The 21,665-nt window shown below is 38.8% G+C and overlaps 1 long non-coding RNA gene across 2 annotated transcripts in view; it reads right to left on the bottom strand.

The window, feature by feature from the left end:
• LOC306653252 overlaps positions 1-19,799 on the bottom strand; it is a 47,141-nt gene extending 27,342 nt beyond the window's left edge. For both annotated transcript variants that reach the window (XR_013761678.1, XR_013761679.1), the window contains exon 1: positions 19,747-19,799. This is a non-coding gene — a long non-coding RNA (uncharacterized lncRNA). The remainder of the gene's footprint in view (positions 1-19,746) is intronic.
• Between the last annotated feature and the right edge of the window lie 1,866 nt (positions 19,800-21,665).

The raw sequence follows: 21,665 nt of genomic DNA, 5'->3' as shown, positions 1-21,665 counted from the left end.
ACTCATTTTTAGATTTCTAATCTGGGCAAGAGAATTCATTTGTGATGTTTTAAGCCTCAAAGTTTGTAGTAATTTGTTACAGCAGCAATAGGAAACACATACAGCAGGGAATCCAGGGGTTTGCTCAACAGGAGTCAATAGCATTGACCTAAGCCAGGGAAGCAGAAGGCCAGGAGACTGACTTTTGTGATTATCAAGACTGCATTCTCAAACCATTCTGCTGTTTTCATATCACATCCCTCTTAGAGCCAGGTGGCAAGACGGAAGCTAAAGAGAACAACTCAAAGGAAAATAAACTTTGAAACCCGAGGTGAACTTGTCACAAACATTTTCTACTCAGTTTCCTCAGCCAGAGCCCTGCAACTTGTCTGTGAAGCAGAATATTGTAATTAAATGCTAAATTAAACGGTGGCATTGCTTTGTTCCTGAAAGCTTGATAAACCCACATTTATTTCATTGCTCAATATACCAGTGAGCTGAAGGGGATAACAATTTGGTCCCATCTCTTATCCAGAAGATAGGCAGCACAGACAGATGCCATGATGTGGATTTACTGAACTTATGCAAAAGTATGAAAAAGTTCAGAGTCTGAAATGTTGAAAATTCTGAAAAGTATGCCAGGTAAACTTACAGTCTCCAAAGCAATAGACCTCTTGCCCTGGAGGCCAGGGCCTAGCCAAATGTCACTGACAGTCTAGCCGAATGTCACTGTCACCACACAGCAGAGCTCATATTTCACATGGCATCAGTGAGCCTCAGGTAGATTGTGAGGAATGGCCCTCACCTGGAGGATGAGGAAACTAGACCCAGAGGGTAAAGGGATGAACCCAAGATCACAAGACCAGTAAGAGTCACAGTCTGATTTCCTGACTCATTCTGGCATGTATTCATCCCCATCATATCTTTCAGGAAGAGATGTCAGGATAGTCCTGCAGAACACTCACAGCCCCATAGAGAGACATTCTGAAAGCTTGAGCAACATATTTCTAAATAACTCTTTCCTCTTACCTAGCTCTGCAGGGTTACTACCAGAGTCGTGTATGGTATTAATGGATCAAGGAAGAAAAGAAAGCTCTTTGGCCCTCCCTTGAGGGTCCCTGGTCCTCTGAGTATCACTGTAAAAGCTGGAAGGGTTGTCCTGCCACAAGTAAAATTCTTCAGAGGATTTTACTGCAGGCCCAGGTCTATGTACATGTGATATTTTGTGAGCCATGGGGGACTCTGCTAGTCCTTGCCAAAGAAACTTAGAGTTAGAAGTTTATGTTGGCTGCTAACAGTCAATGATCCTAGATAGAAAAATAAACAAGAAGGAGTAAATTTCCCACCCCCCTTTCACAGGGCACACCACAAGGACTTCCCAGTTGGCACTTTGGCATCTGCAAGTGGAAGCTCACTGAAGGCAGGCAGAAGCAGTTCAACCATGGGACCATTTCTTATCCCCCATAAATGTGGTAGTAAAAAGTGATTTCAGACAACACCTTTGAAAATAGTAAGGAATCTAACTACATTTAATAATTATGTTAATTATAATATTATTTGACCATCTACTTTTTGATCATCTGTTTGTGGTCTAATTTTATTCACCTACAGTGTAATCTAGCACAGTGATGAAAAGCACAGGCTTCAGAACCAATTATGCTTTGTCCTAAATCCTGACCCTTACTAGTGCTTTGACTATGGATAAATCACTTAATTTCTCTCTGTCTCCATTTCCTCATATAAAGTGAGTAAATGATTCAATATTTAATACCATATTCAGTATTAAATGTTAGGCCTTATTATTATTATTATTATTGACCCCATGTTTCATCAGCACATCTATGTATCTGAAACTACAATCCCAACTAATATGCAAATATATGTTTAACAAAGATAAAACAGAGTTAAAGAAATACTTACATGCTTATTTGAGGCTCATGAAATTATACAATTTCTCTAGAGGGAAAGAGTCACAGTGTTCCTCCTTAGGTAATGTATTATTAATGATGATTTCCTTGAGATACATTGAGAGTGGATTCAGGAGAAAGAGAATGAGAATTTACCCAGTGCCAGCACTTCAATTAATCAACTTCTGTTTCTGTAAATAGCCTTAAGTGAAAGAATCAAACTATTATGTTTTGTAGATGAATGATCAGCAAATGCTCAGAAACTCATCTGTCATGGTCTAGTTTTGCAGCCTGACAAGAATAATGAAGGCAGCATATTCTGAATTCATAAAAAGTCTGGGTTGTGGTTTCCATGAAATCCACATTTCATTAGAGTGGGGGTCAGGAGAGGGATCGAGTGCCTCCCTGGCTTGGCCATGGAGTGGAAAGTTTATCAGGCGTCCTTCTCATAGGCAAGAGGTAAAAACCACGTGCAGAGAGGTATCCATGGGGAAGCCATTGTGTGACTCTCTTTGGGAATGGAGACATTGTTTACCAGGAGTACAGAAAGCTTCAAAGAAGGGTGTTCTAATTCGTTCCAAAGACACCTCCAAAAAGACAGGTTCAAGGGTTATCAAGTGTCTTTGGGTTTCTTTGGTAGTGGCAAACGAACAGGAAATTTCAATCTTTAACTATTTTATGTAGCAACGGTGTATAGGACACGGGTGTGAATAAGATTTATTCCAATTTCAAAAGGGAATTTGGGGAAAACAAAAGAGAAATACTGTGCTTTTCATTATAGTTTTATCGAAAGCGATGGCAACATGATTTTCTGTGTGCAGATGGAGTATTGTTTATTTAAATAAAGAATATCTTGTATTAGAATCCAGAAAGATTTCTTATCTACCTTAAAATAAAAGTTATAAAATCACATAGCTAAGAAGAAAGATGTTGGTATTTGTGAACACTGATACAGATCAGGCCACAAAAGCAACAAATGTATTAATAAATGAAGCCCCAGACTACACACAGCAGTTCTGTAAAAACCAATGGCAGCCTTGTATTTCAAGGAATACAGTGAACTAAACGGCAGCCTCTGTTTTAAAGTAGGTTGGACTAATTCCCAGATGGTACATGCAGATAAAGAAAAAGATCAGGGAAAAAAAATGATGCAAAGAAGATAACAAAACCTGGTAAATTTGAGTGACTCCTATATAGGCAAAATACTTATAAAATGCCAGCTGCAGATGTACCATTGATGGGACCAAATCTTCCACTCTAGTAAGTTCCACTGGTCAATTGCTTTTTCATTAACATGTCCTTCATGTGTGCTTTTAAATTTTGATAATATTTAAATGTGCTTTAGAGTAAGGCCAGTAATCCAATTATTTAGGAAATAAATCTGGTATGAGTTTTGATTCCTGGAAATTTAGTGGAAATAAAGTAAACAAATACAAATATCCTTCTTCCATTAGGTATGCGGTCATTTGTCTGGCTCAGTATTCTGTATTATTAGTAACATTATTTTGTGCAATTTCGTTGCTCTGTGGGTCACTGTCACAGCAGGCGACAGTGACCTTGTAGCTCTGCAATGCTTTCTTCCAACACCCGGCCTTCCATCCAACCTCACTGCCTTCCCATGTACCAGGGAAGGAAAAATGCTTTAAATGCAGGAAAATGTGAAAACATGATCATGGTCTCCAAAAACTGCACATACTCAGATTTACAGGAATTTGACTCTGGCACTGAATTGGTGAAGGGGAGCTACAGGGATTTTTCTGGAGCTCATTTTCTATCAGATCCTACAGCAGCCTTATCAGTAATAGAACACAAAGGCATTAAAGAAAAATAAACTTTATGTTGTCTCTTTATCACACATGCAGAACATGAAATATATTATGCATCACACCCTATGTCCTGTAATGCATTTATTATTTTCTTTCTCTTTCTCTCTCTCTCTCTCTCTCTCTCTCTCTCTCTCTCTCTCTCTCTCTCTCTCCCCCACACCCCCCCCCCATCCCCATCTCCTTCCTGACTTTGCCATGAAGGAGCCAAAGCACTCCCCTTAAGCTCTGAGACTGATTAGCAGCAGGTTCCACATGGCATAGACCCAGATGGCATCTATGTGATTGGTACCTCTGGAGCAGTGAAGCATGAACCTACTACTGGCTTTTGGAAAACCCAAATGACAATATAATAGTAGCAGTGGCAGTCAGACTTATTCTGGGCAGCTTTAAATTGTATGGATGTATAAGGAAGTCCTTCTTGTTCCTTAAACTATTTCAATTTGTATTAGTACATTTTAATAACATGGCATTTTCATATATGCAACTAATATATCACAATCCTATTTATTCCCCATTACCTTCCTGTGTCCTCCCATTCCACTGACCCTCAACTTAATAGACTCTATTTTTGTAAACTACAATGAAGCATTATAAAATGATAACTGTTTCTTACCTGCTTCTCAAAATTCAGAAACCAAGACTTCTACTATTTTCCTTTGTTTTTCAGGGCAATAAAGTTATTTGAATACATTTAATATAAATTGATCCTCTTTTTTTACCAGGAAAAAATTAGACACATACATTATGTAACCAGGCCTTAACTAGAGTGGCATATTTGAGAATGACTATTTAAATCAGGTATCACTAGTCCTCATTAAGGAATAAGGAGTAGCTTCCCATGTGGAGCCAATGCTGGACAGTCCTCCCAGGAAAACTGGCTTAGAACCTACTTAGAGGGCTCCCATCTCACAGGTGGTGAGAAAGGTCATTCCTAGGCAAACTGGGACCTTAGCAAATTTAGGAGACCTCCAAAGAACTGATTCAGATTCTTGAAATTGAATAAGGTGAAGTATCTTGGCTGGATTTTCTAGCCTTTAGATACCAGACCCAATAATCTGGGCCTTTAAAAATTCAATTTAGGATTCATTATGAAAATTTCCAGTCCAAGCTAATTTTTAAGTATTAGTAAATCCCCATGCTATATATACCTCTGGATTTTCAAAAACTACTCAAGGAGGTCTACATGGTTAATTAACACTCTTGCTATACCTTTGTAAATAATTAGGCCAAACAAAAGGAGATCAACTTCTTCATACAACTGAGAATAATCATTGAAGATTATTTACAATCACCACGGTTGAGAGAAAGACTTATAACCAATATACCCAAGCTTTAAAATAAACAAAAGAGATTATTGAGCTTCGTTCTATGCACTCCTGAGCTTGACTTTCTATTTTACACCTCTGTAGAAACAGAGATTAATTTATAGATTTTTACAGCTAGAGATGCAAATAATTTCTGGCCAGTTAAACGGAAAATCCCAACGGTTCTGTTTATCGCCCTATGAGAAATTAATTAGTATTGTCTCTACCCCAACAATCTTATTCTAGCTTTCTTTTAAGATGCTTATGTATTCCCAGATTCACGAATGTTCTTTGGTTTCTTCCTTAATTAAATAAATTGAATAAAATCTTTGACACATGTTTAATTTATGTTTTTCTGAAAACCACACTTTTGTCTTTCTGAAAATTGTGGCTTAACAACTAAGTACATTTTTAAAACTGAATTTCAATAAACATAGGTCTATAAATAATAGAAAGAACCTAGGCTATATTTACAAAGACTGAGATGTAAATCTGTAAACTGTTTTATTTTAATCTTTTTTATTAGAAGAGTTTTAGATTTAAGTTGCTATGATGGTCCAGAGTTCTCATATAGTCCACACACAATTCCCTCCAATAGTTAGTCCACCATGGGACATTTGTGATCACTGGGGACCCAACGCTGATTCATTGCCATTTACTAAACTCCATACTTCATTTGGATGTCACTAAATTTTTTTTTTCCTGATGCTCTTTCTCTGATATGGGTTTTTATTTAGGATAACATATTACATTAAATGCTCATATCTCCTTAGGTTCCACTGGTCTGTGAAACTTTCTCAGACTTTCTTTGGTTTCTTTTGGCGTTTTTTTTTTCCCCCTTTTGTTTTAGACTTTATTTTTTAGAGAAGTTTAGGTTCACAGTGAAATTGAGAGGAAGGTACAGAGATTACCTATGCCTATGTACTCCCTGGCCCGCCACATACATAGCCTGCCCTATTCTCAACATCCCCAACAAGAGTGGTACATTTGTTACAGCTGATGAACCTACACTGATACATCATTATCACTTAAAGCCCCCAATTTATGCTAGACTTCACTTTGGTAGTGTTCCTTCTATAATGACAAATACCTCCTATCATAACCTGGTGCACATAGCTTCACTACTCTGATGCTCTCCAGTGCTCCACCTATCAACCCCTCCCCTAACTTTGGTTTTTTAGTGACCTTAACAGCACTGGTCAGGTATTGTGCAGATTACCTCTTAGTTTAAGTTTATATGATGTTTTTCTTATGGTTATACTACCATTATGGGTTTTGAGGCAAAAAAAGAAAAATGCCAAAGTCTCGTTCTCATCACATCACATCATTCCCATCCCAAGGGTGCATGCCAGAGATGTGACTTTTCAGTGATGTTAAAATCATGATCACCTGGCCAAAATAATGTGCTTGCAAGAATAGAATATGGAAAAGTTCTTTCCTCATTTTCCATATTCTATTCTTTGGGAATTACTCATTAAAAACAGTCCCATATCACATGGTGGAGGAAGGGAAAGTCCTATGGTTTGAAACAGGAAGTGTCACCTAAACGTCCCTATGTAAAGACTTGGTTCCTACGGTGGTACTATCAGGAGGTGCTGTGGACTTTTAGGAGGGAGAGCCTTGTAGGAAATCTGCACTGGGAGTGTGCACTCAAAAGGCCATATGGGGCCCCACCCATCCCCCCTTCTCCTTCTACTCCTTCTTCCTGACTCCAGCTGTGATTACTCATTCCGATATGCACTGCTGCCATTACAATCAGCATCCACCCCACGGAGGCCCAAACCAATCGGGCTGCCCAAATCTTGATCCTGCAAAACTGAGAACTGGATAAACTGTTTCTTTGTATTAAGTTAGCTGCCTCAGACATTTCATCATAGTAATACAAAGCTGGCTAATACAGAAAGATTTAGCTGCACTTCCTATGGGGAAAGAGCATCTCATAAATTATTTGGAATTCTTCTGTACAGATTTGTCTCTTCTCTCCCATATATGTACTTGTTCAATCATTTATTTATATGAGAGGTGACTCATGGGCATTTATTTTACACTTTGGGTGAAATTCAATACTACATTACTGATTTTGTTGTTTGCATTGTCCTGGCTTTGGGGAGAGAGGCTGGCCAGGAAGTGGGAGGAGGCACTTCTCTCAGGAAAGAGTGGGAGGCCTTTCTTCCAACCCTGCTGCTTAGCAGTCCCAGGGTGTGTAGATTCAGGATGAGAAGTTGTGGGCAGATCATGGTGCTGGCCTCCAGACTGTGGTATTTTCTCCCTTTGCAACTTGGGCTACCCCAGGACCTCAGTTCCCAAGAAAGATTTTGAGGCAGCAGTGAGAAATGCAGCCCCAGTTATTCTCAGCTCTGAGTTGAAGGGAAACCCAGAAACTTTTGGATGAGGCCTTGATTTCCAGCCTTGTCTTATTTGGGTTCTGAAACTTATCATTTCTCGGGCTGCAATGGTTCATTCCACAGCCAAAGTTGAATAAACCCTTGAACATGTTGACTACCTGTAGAAAAGTGGAGAAATAGTAAAACATTGTCAGTTGCCAACTCCATACAAGAAAAGTGAAGATGTAGTGTGCCTGTGGTATTTGGCCTGAGCATAACAGTGATATAGCTCAGCTTACCAAGACTTCAGAAAAGAAAAAACATTTTCTATATATGAAGCCTTAGAGCATGCAAAAGTAGCACAAAAAAAAAAAAAAAATGAATCAAGTTTTGCTGCTCATAAGTGGTACACAATCTGCATTAGTGTTGCTGGAGTATATGAAGCCATCAAAGTTAAAATTTGCAAATGCCTACATTATCAAGGAACATGTGAGACACAAATTAAACTGAACCCTGAAGATTCTACCTCCATTCACTTTAAGGGTATGGGGTGCTACGCATTTGCTCAAATGCCTTGATACCAAAAATGAATTGCTTAAGTGCTGTTTGCAACTCCGTCAAGCTCCATCTATGGGGAGGGCTTGGACAACTTTCACAGAGCAAAATAAATTAATCCAAACTCCTAGAGCAAAAATGTGGCTTCTTTCAGGAAAGACCTATGTGAAGTTAAACAACAAAAACTTGCTGCTTTCTGGCCAATGAAAGCCAAGGTCTGCCTAGCACACACAGGGAAAGTAAGCAGATTCAGACAGAAGCTGCTCAGTTGCTTTCCGGTGTGTGACAAGAACTTAGGCCATTTCAAAGAAGAAATTACATACAAAAACATTGTATTGTCATTGAATTATATGGATAATACATTAATCATAAAAGAATACTGTTGCAGCTTTGATAACTGGAAATTCTTTCAGACTGGCTCATGGGTTCCTTTGACATGTTTGTACCTTGTTTTGACCGTAACCAGGTTTGAACCTCTATATCAGGTTTCTCATCAGCAGAAGAGAGATGGTAGAACTGATTTTTTTAATATGGTCATGAAAATAACAAAAAGAATAATAAATCTATTCTCTGAGTGCTCCTGACACAGCAGGCAGTAACCTAAGCACTTACCAATATTAACTCATTTACAAGAATTAGTGTCTATAAAGTATCTGGCACATCACATGAGTTGGGCATTTGTGATTTCCTATCAGGGATGGCCCAGAATTCTAACTGGGTAGTTTCTGATCTAGTACCTAGAAATATGCCCACTGGTGGCTCATACCAGGTGGAAAACCGTAAATGACACAGAGAAATCAGGAGTCCATGTCCCACACTCCTCCTGATTATGCAGCCTATACTCAGAGGTTCTGTCCTCTCATTGACAGTTTCATTAGGTGAGATGTCATTATTGGTGTAGTCAGCATCCTCCAAGCACCAAAGCAACTAACCTTGGCAACCTTGAAGCCCTGATCCTTAATAAGGATTTTATGTTTGACTGCAAGCTCAGCCTGGAGTCCACATGCATTTGGAAGTGGAACTGATGTCTGAGAAACAGGCTACCCTGAGCCAGGTGGCTTCCTCCACCTTTTCCAAAATTTTTATATTTTAAGAAGAGTTTTTCTTTGTGGCTTTTCCTGGAGGGACTTTTTATAACAGATACCTAGCAGGCACAAATACTATAAAACAGAAATCTTCCTGATATGAAAACTTTGTTGAATACTGAAGGTGTTTCCACTGATCTACAGCAAAGCCCCTCTTTGATAACATCCATCATCTTTATAAGGAATAAAATCAGAAGAGTGGGGCCTAATAGACGCAGTCATGGCCTCATTATTTAAGTTCCAAATATTAACAAGTGTGTTTATTCCACCTAGTGTCTAAGGTCAATAAAAAGAAAAATGAACTTGTCTGCTAAGCCCTACAAAACTCACCTAAAGCAACATGCACCTTGGGCAAAAAACTTAAAAACAATGTACAGAAAGAGATAAAATTAAATTATTTGCTGCATTCCAGCACAGAAGTAACTGCAAGGAGGCTGCCAAATAAGAAATGCCAGAGGCTCTGGAGTCTGCAAAATTACACGTGGGATTTCAAAAGAAAACTCAAAGGTAACATGCAGACCAAAAATGATTTATTCTTTTCAATAAACCCTTTGGAGAAGAGGAAATAGAATTCAGGCCTGGTTTGTCACAAGAGTCTAAGAAAACTCACACCTCCATTGTGCAAAATGAGGAAGAGAATCATGTAAGAATGAGAGATGGAGAAGGTGGTGAAGTCTGGGAGAGACAGGAAGAAGCAGGGAAACTCCCTAGGATGGTTTCCTTCCCTTTTTCCACCCTGACCTTTGCTACTGGCTGCTACCTGATTTGCCCACAGCAACACAAGCACCTGTATAAATAAGCCTGTTACAGTGTAAAGTAATAACCAGTATCAGCATCTCTTTCTGCTACAATGTTCCAGAAAAAAAATAGAGTCCCAGAGTGGGTTTCTAAAATCCATCCAAGGGGTATTGTGCTGAGAGATTCTGGACCATTTGGCGGCAATGAAGGAAGGAGCTTTCAGACCAGAAGGAGGATTGGAGCATCTGACAGAAGGGATGGGAAGAGGATTTCCATGACATTCCACAACTGTATAATGATTGTGCAGGGTGGCCCAGAAGAAGGAAAGCAATCATCCCCTCATGCAACTGAGCAGACCACAGAGTTGGCCACTAAGAAGAGTAGCTCTGAGTAGAACTCCCTCTTAACAGTAGCCAGAAATGTAAGGAGCAATAGCAAAGGTGAAAGACAACCCAGACAAGGGATCTGGGCTTTCCCTGTTTTTAACACCTTATAAACATGAGATTACTTTAGATCCCACAGAGAAACCAAGAAAATCCCAATAATGACTGAGATTGAATTTATCACCAGCCAGGTGATAAGCAGAATAAAATCGATTTAGGGAAATAGAAGAATATGACATTTCTTGTCCTCTGAGTTATGGACTAAAAATTGTACAAATTACATACACAATGCCTCATTGCCTATGCTAGAGGCACTACCAGGGAAGGGAATAGGGACTCCAGACTAATTATACTCCAGACTCTACCTACTTGCATAGGTGATTTGTATCTTAGGATCTTGTTATGGTGTAGATATAGTCTGAATGTAAAGGGTTCAAGCATTGGAAGCTCAGCCTTCTGTGTGGTGATGGTAAGTGGTGGGGGGGCTTTTAAGAAGTGAATTCTAATAGGAGGTTTTTAGGTCATTGGAGCAGCCCTCAAAAGAGACTAACATAATTCTCATGAGACACCAGGTATACTCTGACTTCCTGTCTTGCCATGTGATCACCCCCTCTTGGAGGTACTCCCACAATGTGATGACAACTGCTATGAGGTTTTCATCAGAGAAAAACAGAACCTGGCACCAATGCTCTGGAACCGCCAGAACCTTTTTTCTATATAAAAAAAAAAAACCCAGTCAGGTATTTCCTTATAGCAATGGAAAATTTACTAATACAGATGTGCTAGGAAAAGAAAAAAAAATTCAACTGTACTTTGCTGGCAAATTCTGGTGACCAATCCTAATGCTAACTGACATACTGATCATGTCTATTCACACATTTATTCATTGTGGACTTTCTGAGTGCTAAATGCTGTGCTAGATACTGGTGTTCCAAAAGCAAGTGTTCCTTAAAAGTCCATTCCTTAAAAGCCAGATACTGAAACAAATAGCCCCACTGCAACTCTATGTTGCTAACTGTGCAGTACAGCACCGTACAGTGTGGGAGCTCAGGATTGCAGTCAAACCTTCGCTCTTCCACTTAAATCTTTTTTCTTTCATCTGTATTTGTAAAATAAAAAATCAATAATACTTGCCTTTTTTAGTTGTTGGAGGACTAAAACAACAGAAATAGCTAAAATTGGGTGTATTTTAGGCACTATCCTAAGCATGATACATGAGTTTAAACCTCACAATACTCTAAGATAATTTACTACCATTGCTTTTACTTCAGAGATGAGGAAATTGAGCCATAAAGAGGTTGTTAGATACTTTTGTCCAAAATCAATTTGGTTAATAACAGAACCATGTAAAAACTTAGCATAGTATGAAAAAACAATTGAATAAACATTTTTAATTTTTTTTTTTTTTTTTTTTTTTTTGCAAAAAAACAAAGTACAGGGTGACAGATGAACTAGCTGCTTCAGGAGAGACAAGACAATCCAGCTTGGTCTTGGTGAGTAGGAATTTGCTAAATGGAGATACAGAGAATGAAGTTTTTAAATTAAGAGGGTATTTACAGAAGTTGGGAGATGTGAATTAACTTAAAATAGAGTTGCAGGTGGGGAGCAAGAGATGAGTTATGGGAATTTATGTAGTAGGAAGGAAAAATAAGAGAGAAAGGATTTGAATTAAAGCTAGTCTTGTTTTACAAACACAGTCTAGATTCCATATGCACAGTGAGAATCCCAGCATCCTCCTGTAGGTAACTGGTGACCAATGGAGTCTTTGAACAAACAAACATTAAATAATAATAGGTGAGAAGGGAAACAGAGGTAAGGAGCTTGAGCAGGGAGAGGAAGCCCAGATAGGAGATTATTGCAATAGTCAAAGTTGGGTGTGATGATGTCTTCAGTGAAGCAATAGAGAAAATGCAAAAGACACATGAGTCAGGTTAAATATTAAGGTGGAAAAGAAAGTAGTAAAAAATTGAATGCATCCATTCATTTACTCAATGATTGGCAGATGAAAACTTTTAAGTGTCAGGTTCCATACATTGACCACAGGAAAGGATAGGCACCAATGATCAATGTGCTGGGTGACAAAGTAAAGAATCCGGCCTTCTCTCAAGGAGCATTGTGCAAAAAGCCTTTAAAAGAAAAGGTTAAAACTGAAGAAAAACAAAATTTTAGAAAGGAAGACTTTGTTTGGGGGCACATTTGGCATGTCAGTTTGAGCTAAGACTGGAAATTTAAGTCTAAACCTGGGGAAATAACTCAAATCCAATAACATAAATGCAGGAGTCACAGGATTTTCATGAAGAGCATATCATTTAACTTGAACATCCATTCAGGAATTTGGATTATGCCTTGACCTGTTATCTCCATTCTGCAGGACATGCAAGGCCTTTCATGGCAATGAGCCAGCTTGGCAATCCATATCCTTCTTGCAAAGGCAAGGCCCCCATTGTTCAGCATGGAATGAAGCTACCACAGGAAGCCTTCTGTCAGGGAGAGCTAGACTTTCATGTTTTCTCCTCCTTCAACCCTCTGCATTTGTGATAAGCCCTGAATAAACACATCTCAAATAGAAGTACATGTAAAACCATTTTTCTTCCTAATTTAATAATTTATTGCTTCTTCTATGGGTTTTGACATTTCAGACTTGTTTACTGAGCTTCCCTGACCCCTCTATGTGTAACTAGAGCTATTATTATTACAAGGGCGCTATCTCACAAGACACGCTGGAAATCTTGCTCTCCAGAATCCTGCAGTGGAATCTGAGTCTGGTAAAAGGCAGCCAACAGATTCCAGCTAAATCAAATGCCATTTACACTGAGAGCTGAGGACATTTGAAACTGACTCCACCTCATCATGCAGACCCAGTAGTTTACTTCACTTGTAAACATGTATCTGCTTGTCAAGTAGTCCCCCTGCCAACTCAGCTGGTAGATGATGCATCTGTAAACATGTCTGCTCACCCAAACTCTTCGCTGAGGATTACAAATATATTTGTCAGCATCTTGCCACTTATTTTGGGTCCCAGCATAGACTCCTTCAATCACACAACAAACTTGTACAAGCTCCCTTCTCTGTGTTAGGAAGAATACTAATAATGATCTCCAGTATTTATCTGAGTGGCAAGTACTGGGTCACATGATTCCTTGCATTATTTCATAGAATTCTCACATCTTTCTCTATCTTTTGTTTTCCAGTGCAGCATAATAGCTTAATGTATATATTCCCTTTGCACAATACCTGGTATATACCAGTAAATTAGTTTGAAATAGAGTAAGTGAAAGAATGCAGTGAATGGAGAGTGAGCCTCTTTGTGATAGCAGATCTGTTGGTTGGTAGTGTTCATTATCAGCTCACAAAGATGCTTACGATCAGTGTGTAAATACAAACTAAGCATAAACGAAACTGCAAAAACCCTTACAAAGCAATACAGAAATGTGTGGAGATTGCAAAGGGCAAAAGAGTTATCTAAGTGCCCAGGAGACCAGGAGGGGAGGAGAGTTTGGAGCCTGATAAGGACACAGTGACATGGAGGAGAGATGCAAAAGCAGCCAGAATTGCATAAAGCCTCATGGAAGTAGGAAAAATTACCAGTGACCACAGTTGTCTTGTTTCTTGGCTCATGCTTACATCCCAGTGCCAGCATGCACCCTGGAGATCAATAACTCCTTAACTGTTGTTCTCACATAATTGAAAAACTATAGGGGGACTTTTGGCCCACCTTTAAGGACGAGTCATGACTTGACAGCTCAATAGAGGGATAGAGCTGAATTTCCTCCAAAAAATGCTAGCGCTAACACCCAGCTGCCCAAAAGCAAGCCTTTCAGTGAAAACTCAATAACTTCTTTGTGTACTTCATGAAGGAGGAAAAGTGAACACTTTTTCTGACAGTTACTTAACCTCTTGAAGCCGGAGTTGCCTCATCAGTAAAACAGGAATGTCCTCCATCTCTCAGAGGTGTTGTGAGGAGAAACTAAAATAATCAGAGCTTCACAGCTTCCAGGTGGGGAGAATTTCTGTTCTATGTTATCAGTTTCTAAAGAGATTTAGGTGATCCTTGAGATTAAAATGTGGGGCCATGTCTGATCCTATGGGTTATATCAATCCATATCAGGTTTCTCATCCTAATCACAGATGACATTTTAGGCTAGATAATTCTTGTGGTGGGTGGAGGGTCAGGGTAGAGATTCTGTGCATTATAGGATTTTTAGTGGCATTCATGGCCTCTAACCATTAGATGCCAGGAACAACCCCTCAGTCATAAGATCAAATACCTCCAGACATTTCCAGATGTCCCCTGAGGGAGGGGGGCAAAATTGTCCCTAGATAAGAACCACTAATCTAAATTATTATAGAGTGACAAGTGTTACCCAGTCCTTCTAGCTAGCTTTCAATGCGAATAGTAATATAGGGCATTTTGTAAAGTCTCAATAAATAGAAGCTAAATGTGCAACAGAATAAATGAATAAATGCATAAATAATTGGAAGACTGAGAAACTTTCATATGTAAACCAAATAAAAGTGAAGTTAGGACATCGTCTGACACTCCATGCCAGATGATATAAAAAACTAAAATTGTCCCTCTCTTCAAAGAAAGAAGTAAAATACAGAGGAAGAGAGACATATCCAGGACAACCAGAAGCCAAATCTAACTGTGATGATGAGGCAGAATTAATTAGTCTAATTAGACTATGTTCTCATCAAAGTAGACACTGGATAGCATTTTATCTCTGTCACCTGGGTACCAACTGACACCTGATAAGTATCTTATTCTGATAAAGAAACATGAAACAAGCTGTCCAAGAGGTCCATCTGAATGGTGGAGAAGTGGGAGGGGCCATTGGGGTTGTTCCAGGCACAGAGAAGCGGAGAATGAGGCTCAGGAAGGTGTGGGGGAGGGAGCCTGCATAGTCCCATGCAGTCTGTACCCAGATATAATTTCAGGCTACAAAGTCATAAAGCCACTGGATGCCATTAAAAATAGATACACTCTGTCTTCCTATGTAATGCTCAGTTATGTTTAATTCAGCATATAGAAGATAATCAATACAATTTTGTGGAACTGGAAAAAAAGGATACACTAAAACCACAGGACTCTAAAATAAGAGATTCTGTTCTAAGCACAAAAAAGCAAGATTTGAACCTTGCTCCGTTGCTTTGGAAACAGGCGACTGACCTTGGTTAAATTATCTATTCCAAGATGCTCTTTCCTTGCATGGCAATAGAAGTAATTATATCTTCCAAATCTTCCTAAAGATTGTTTTGAGAACTGCAATGGCTGCTCATAATTTTGTGTGCTGACTTCTTTGCTCCTTTGGAGAATGAATCCCCCTCGTCCACCTGCAAATGAAAGCTCTTTTTCACTATGACTCTTCACCAGTCTCACTGACCAGCTTTAGATGAGGCATGAGAACATAAACTAATCAACCAACAGTGAAAGTGCATGTGTGGTAGCTGTAAAGCTGTGCCCCAACACTGAGAACAAGGCCTCAAAAAGTGAGCATTTTTAATTACAATTACTCATGGAACACATGTCTAAATATCCATTGAGTCCCAGCTTGGTATCTGGCACCAAGTCATGCACTATATACACATTCTCACTGATTTCTGAGATAACCACAAGAGTCAGTATTGATTAACTTACTATTTTTAAATTGAGGAAATTGAGAATAGAAAGTTGATTAATGTCCTTAAGTCCATCCATTGCTAAATGTAGACTAGGGATTCAAACTTACATTTTTATGTAGATATCACTAGTATTGAGCCCTTTCAGAATAAGATGCACGTATTATCTCCATTTATTCCTAAATACCTCACTGTGCATGTCCCAAGAGAAGATACATTCTCTCCACAACTACATTATAATAAAGGATATATACCAAACTTATAATGCTACTATTTAATATAATTCATATTCAAATTTATCCAATTATACTAATATATTATTTATAAAATTTTTATCCAAAATCTAATGTAAGATCAAATATTATTTTTAACTCCTGTGTTCTTGTACTCTCTTTTGGAAAGGAAATATTTTAATGTGTGTATATTTCTTGGGTCCTGAGCTAATTAACACAAAGTCATCTATTCCTTGGCTGTCACAGTTCCTACACTCTGGGCATAGTCTTATCCTTCCTCTTCCCAAAGTGCAGGAAAATCTATAGCATCCCTTAAAAGCAGAGATTATTTCTTAAATGTTTCTGCCTACAAGTGATGAAGTGGCCAAGTGAAGAAGTGACCCACAGAGCTACTAAGATGGTGACCAGGACAGTTGGAAACCTGGATATAGACAGGGAGGTGGGAGGGACAAGTAAATACACTGAGAACCATAGGTTTTCACTGTCAGAAAGAAGTACAAATATGAAAAGGAAGAAAAAATTAAAAAAAAAAAAAACTTTCTTGGGGTCTTTGAGATTAGATTCAAACTGAAAGTGTCCATGTAAACTACTCATGGTAAGATGATTGACTGACTGACTGATTGATAGATATTAAATCAGAATATGGATATAAATGTGTGTTTGGAACTTAAAAACAAAGCCCACAGGCCATGAGCACACCATGATCTGAGATTATGGTTTCTAAATTCAATTTTCTACTGAAAGGAATGAGAACTTTCTGGAGAAATGTCTGATAACAAGGCTGGGTGTGGGAAGCACTAGCTGAGCCTGGAACAGAAAGTAAAGAAGGACTAAAAAATAATAATAATGTCACCGGGCACAGTGGTGCATGCCTGTGATCCCAGAAGCTTGGGAGGCTGAGGGAAGAGAATCACAGGTTTGAAGCCAACTTCAGCAACTAAGCCAGACTATAAGTAACCTACTGAGGACCTGTCTCAAAATAAAAAACAAAAGGGCTGGGAATGTGGTTCAGTGGTTAAGCACCCCTGGGTTCCAGCCATGGTATTTAAAAAATGATGTCAAGTGGACACAGAAGCCGGCTTTATTTTTAGGTAATATTCTTGGAAGTACATAGGGTTAATGGGCATCATTTATTACTTATTCTCTGGTGGTTCAGAAAAAATATTGTGCATATATGTGTTTAGAGATATTGTTAAAGCAAGTGTTATAAAATGTTACTAATAATTGAGAAATCTGAATATGGAGTATCCAAGAGTAAACTTGCAAAATTTTAGTTTCAAGTATTTCAAATTTTTAAGAAACAGAAGTTACTGTGAAATATTTAATGGTGATATACTTTCTGAGACTAGACTACTCTATGAGGGTTTCATGATTTTTCCTTTAGGTGTGACATTTGCATCTGAAGTTTATAGAAGATGTACAATATCTCAAGGAAATACATGTTTAAAATAGCAACAATAAAAAAGAAAAAGAAGAAGAAAAAGAAAGGCTGAGAGTATATTCGCATGCAAGTTCTCTTTATTTAAAGACACGGTTACAAAAATTTCTTTAAAAGCCCAGCAATGAGATGGAAAAGTATTGAAGTAGTCATTTCCAGCTAACCATAACATTTTTAAACATTATAATTTAGAGGAAATGCGTGTAAATTATATCACCTGGTCTAGAGCAGCATTCAAAAATGCTAAGTATTTTATAACAGAGATGATGAGAAAATGAGGAAATGCAGTAGGGACATGGTGACAGCCCCTTCCTTCCAGAAGCTCACAATGACAAAATCCATTTGGGAGCCCAGGAAGGAAGCTTTCTCCTCTACACAAGGCATGGTTACTCAGTCTCAGCATTACTGACAATTTGGACTGAATAATTCTTTATTGTTGGGGCCTGTCCCATGCATCGTAGAATGTCTAGCAGCACCCCTGGTTTTCTAGATGCCAGTTACTACTCTTCAATTGTGATGATCATAAATATGCACAATTAGCATTGCTATGAATAACATCAATAATTGTGCCCTGGATAGGTGTGGGAATTAAACCATCCTTGATTAAGAACCACTGGGATAAATCAACAATTTTTTTTCCCAAGGGGTAGGAAGTAACAGTCTACCCATCTCACTTGTTCTAAAGGATTTGTCTCACATTCTAGACTACTCTCCCATATGCCTGTGGAACATTTTAGAGCTAAGGTATAACAATAAGTAAGAGAAAGAACTGGTAAATGGCCTGGCAGAGTTCCAATTGGAGTACTTGCCAATAGTGTTTCCTTATCAGAGGTTGAACCGTGAGATAACAAAAGACCATAAATAATAATGATATCACCAGTCTTTATAAAGCATTAGACACTTAACAAGTGGCTTCCTGCACACTACTGCCTCATGTTCTCTTGGTAATCTTATGAAAGAGGCTATTCTGGCCCTATTTCATAGCAGGAGGGAGGCTCCCCAGAGTTTACATCACATGCCCAATAAGAACACAGCAAGGACTTGATGCAGATCTTTAACTCCAATCAATGTTCTTTCCACATGGCTGAGCTGCCATGTGAGCACAACATAGGTTGTAATTTTTGTAGTAGGCAAGGAAAATTCTAAATCAGGTACTGACATGGTCTTGACAGAAAGCCTGGAAGGTCATGCTTTAGGACATTGGCAACACAGCTTGATTGCTTTCCTCATGGGAGAGAGGTGACCAGATCAGAAAGAGGGAACCTCCCACTCCTCCATGAGATCATCACCTTGCCCTTGAATTGGCATGCTTCCCACATCCCCAACCTCAAAAACACACAAACAAACTGAAGTATCCTCTTTAGTCCTCATATCCGACCCTGTTTAGACTTCTCCTTTTATCAGAAAAAAAATGTATAGTTAAAAAAAAAAAGTGAGCTCTAAAAGCCAGTGAGTATCAATAGCAAGGATTAAATTATGTGCCCTCACCTCCTTTATGATTTGCCCCCCTCCTTTGGTTTACCTCTGTTAGATTTCTCAAGGCTGCCCTATAAAAATAAGTTGTCAGCAGCTGAGTTTGTGTGATGCTAAACTTACACCATTAGCTCTCTGGTTACCATTAATAATGGGAAAGGATATATACATATTCGCGTATGTGTTTTGAGTTTGCTGGAGTGTGACAGGTTCTGTAATGCTTGGAAGGGAGCCTTATTCCTGTCTGCATGGTTTATTCCTGCTTTTTGGTGGTATTTAGAAGATCTGTTTGGCTAACAGTTTTATCCTCATGCAGAGGTATTTGAGCCTCACTGCCTGAGATATCACTGCCTGTCAAACCTCCTACCTCACTCCTCTACCCCAGATAAATCAAGTGATGTGATAAGCAAGCAGAGTGTTAACTGAGTCCTCCGCCCACAAATGTCCTTGTGAAAAATGGCAGGCAGGTTTCTCCAATTTAGACAATCAGGTGACAGCAGGAAGAAAGGATTTAGCATGAACACTAGAGTTTGGAAAAACTAAATGACCATCAAATTCTCATTCTGGAGGAATTTTAGGGGATTTATGTTTTCTTTTCAGTTCTTTAGAAGAGTATTTGATGGGCTAAAAGAAACCCATTTAACAAAATAGGATGCAATTCAATAGGGAATCAAAGCAAGCCTGGCCAATATAACATATAGAATAACTGGCAAGAGTAAAGTATAACTTTGAAGGAGATGAGATTTATTGTGCAACACAGATCTCTAAGTCAGTAACATAGCACCATGAAGAAGAAAAACACCCACTCTGACCTTTTTCTAAAAAAATCAAGAGTATAAAGTCCACTATCATATCAAAAGTGTAATACCCAGACCTCCTTACCACCCATTACAGCTCTGGTCCTCTTCTGATGAAAGGCACCATCCAAAGGGAGGAGCATGTGATCCCACCAGGCTATATTCTTAGTTGAAATGATTGGTTCAAATGTGGGCACATGACTCCAGCTCAACCAATCAGAGTTCTTTATGCAAATTATTAAAAGAAATCTAACTGGAGAGGCTCCTACTCTGTTGAGAGCTAGAAACAAGGAGACCTGGAGTTGTCAGGTGGGAAAGGTCTATCAGCAATTGCTCACAGTTTTCCTTTGATTCTGTAAGTTTCTGCAGTATCCTTCCAATAAATCTTCTGATTATCTATGTTGCCTAAGAACATAAGGTTGTTGGTTTCCATCACATGCTTCCAATGGAGATCCTTAATACTCTTTCAATGTTGGACTCTAGTCCTTTACTGCAGTGTCTGAAGTCAATGTTGCTCATGTTGTAAAGAACAACAGAGAGGGCTCAGGAAGGAATGGTGAACAGGATTATGTGGGTGGACAATAAGGTTAAAAGGAGTGACTTTCTTTAATTTGTAAAAGAGGAAACTGAAAGATGCAGGGTTATTTATTTTTGTGTGACTTGGAAGATGATGAAATACTACTTTCTTCATTATGAAAGTTTACATGGTGAATACAAGTATTTAGTCACACACCACACACACACACACACACACACACACATACACCTGTGATAGGGTGATTTTAAGTGTACTGTTTTGTTGTTGTTGTTGTTTTTCTTTCTTTCTTTTTTTGTACTGGGGATTGAACCCAAAGTACTTTATCACTCAACTACTTCTCCATCTATTTTTTTTTTTTTTTTTTTTTTTTTTTGAGACACAGTCTTGCTGAGTTGCCCAGGCTGGCCTCCAACTTGTGATCCTACTGCTTTGGCCTCCCTAGTTGCTGGGATGTTGGGCCCATGCCACTGCACCTGCTTAAAGCATGTCTTTAGATCTGTTCAGTGGCCACTTGAGGTCAGTGACTAGCTCCATGCCCTGTCCTGTGCTAAGTACTCATGCACACAGAGACAGACACTGCATTACTTCCCATTGTCACTTCAAAGTCTCTGACCACAAAATTAAATCAGAAAATTCTCTCCATAAGGAAGAAAGATGAGAAAGATAATTTGAAAGACAGAACTTCTGGGAGCCTACAATGTGCCAGGCTCAGAGTTGTCAAACAAAAATGCGGGCATTGATCAAAAATGGTCATGACTTAGCAACAGATTAAACTGAAGTAGACACAGAAGCTTCAAAGCAAGAAATCAGAGGGGTTGCTTGCAGGCCAGTAGAGGTGTATAGACATCTGGCAACGGACTATTTCTGCCTCTGAAAAATAAGATGGGAATGAAAGCCAAATAACTGCTGGGCCTCATGCTTGCTTCTTCCAAACCAGCCTGAGCATGACACAGTAAATATCCTGGAGAAGAAAGATATCCCCAAAACAGATCACAGTACAGTCACACATCACTTAATGACAGGGATACATTCTGAGAACTGTGCCTTTAGGCAATTCTATCACTGTGCAAACAGAAAGGGCACTTACACCCATCTAGATGATAGAGCTCACTGCACACCTAGACTGTGTGGTCTAGTTGTATATACAAATACATCTACAATAACCTATTGTTCCTTGGGCCATGACAAACAAAACACAAGACTAAATAAAGCACAAGAGAAAATTATACTATAAAGAAATGTGGTAAACAGGAGATGTGTGACCAGAACACTGTATTATGGTAAATTCCATTTTTATGTAAGTCAAAGGAGTATGCTCTAAAATAATGGTAAAAAGTATAATATAGTAAATGCATAAGTCAGCATTGTAGTCATTGATCATCGTTATCACGGATTTTGTGCTGTTTATAATTGTACACGCGATCCTCTTATACACCTAGCAGCACAGTAGGTTTGTGTATGCCAGC

Source organism: Sciurus vulgaris (assembly GCF_902686455.1).
Source record: "Sciurus vulgaris genome assembly, chromosome: 2".
Classification (NCBI taxonomy): Eukaryota; Metazoa; Chordata; class Mammalia; order Rodentia; family Sciuridae; genus Sciurus; species Sciurus vulgaris.
Note: the sequence above shows the minus strand (reverse complement) of the source record. Positions and strands in the feature narration are given on the sequence as shown.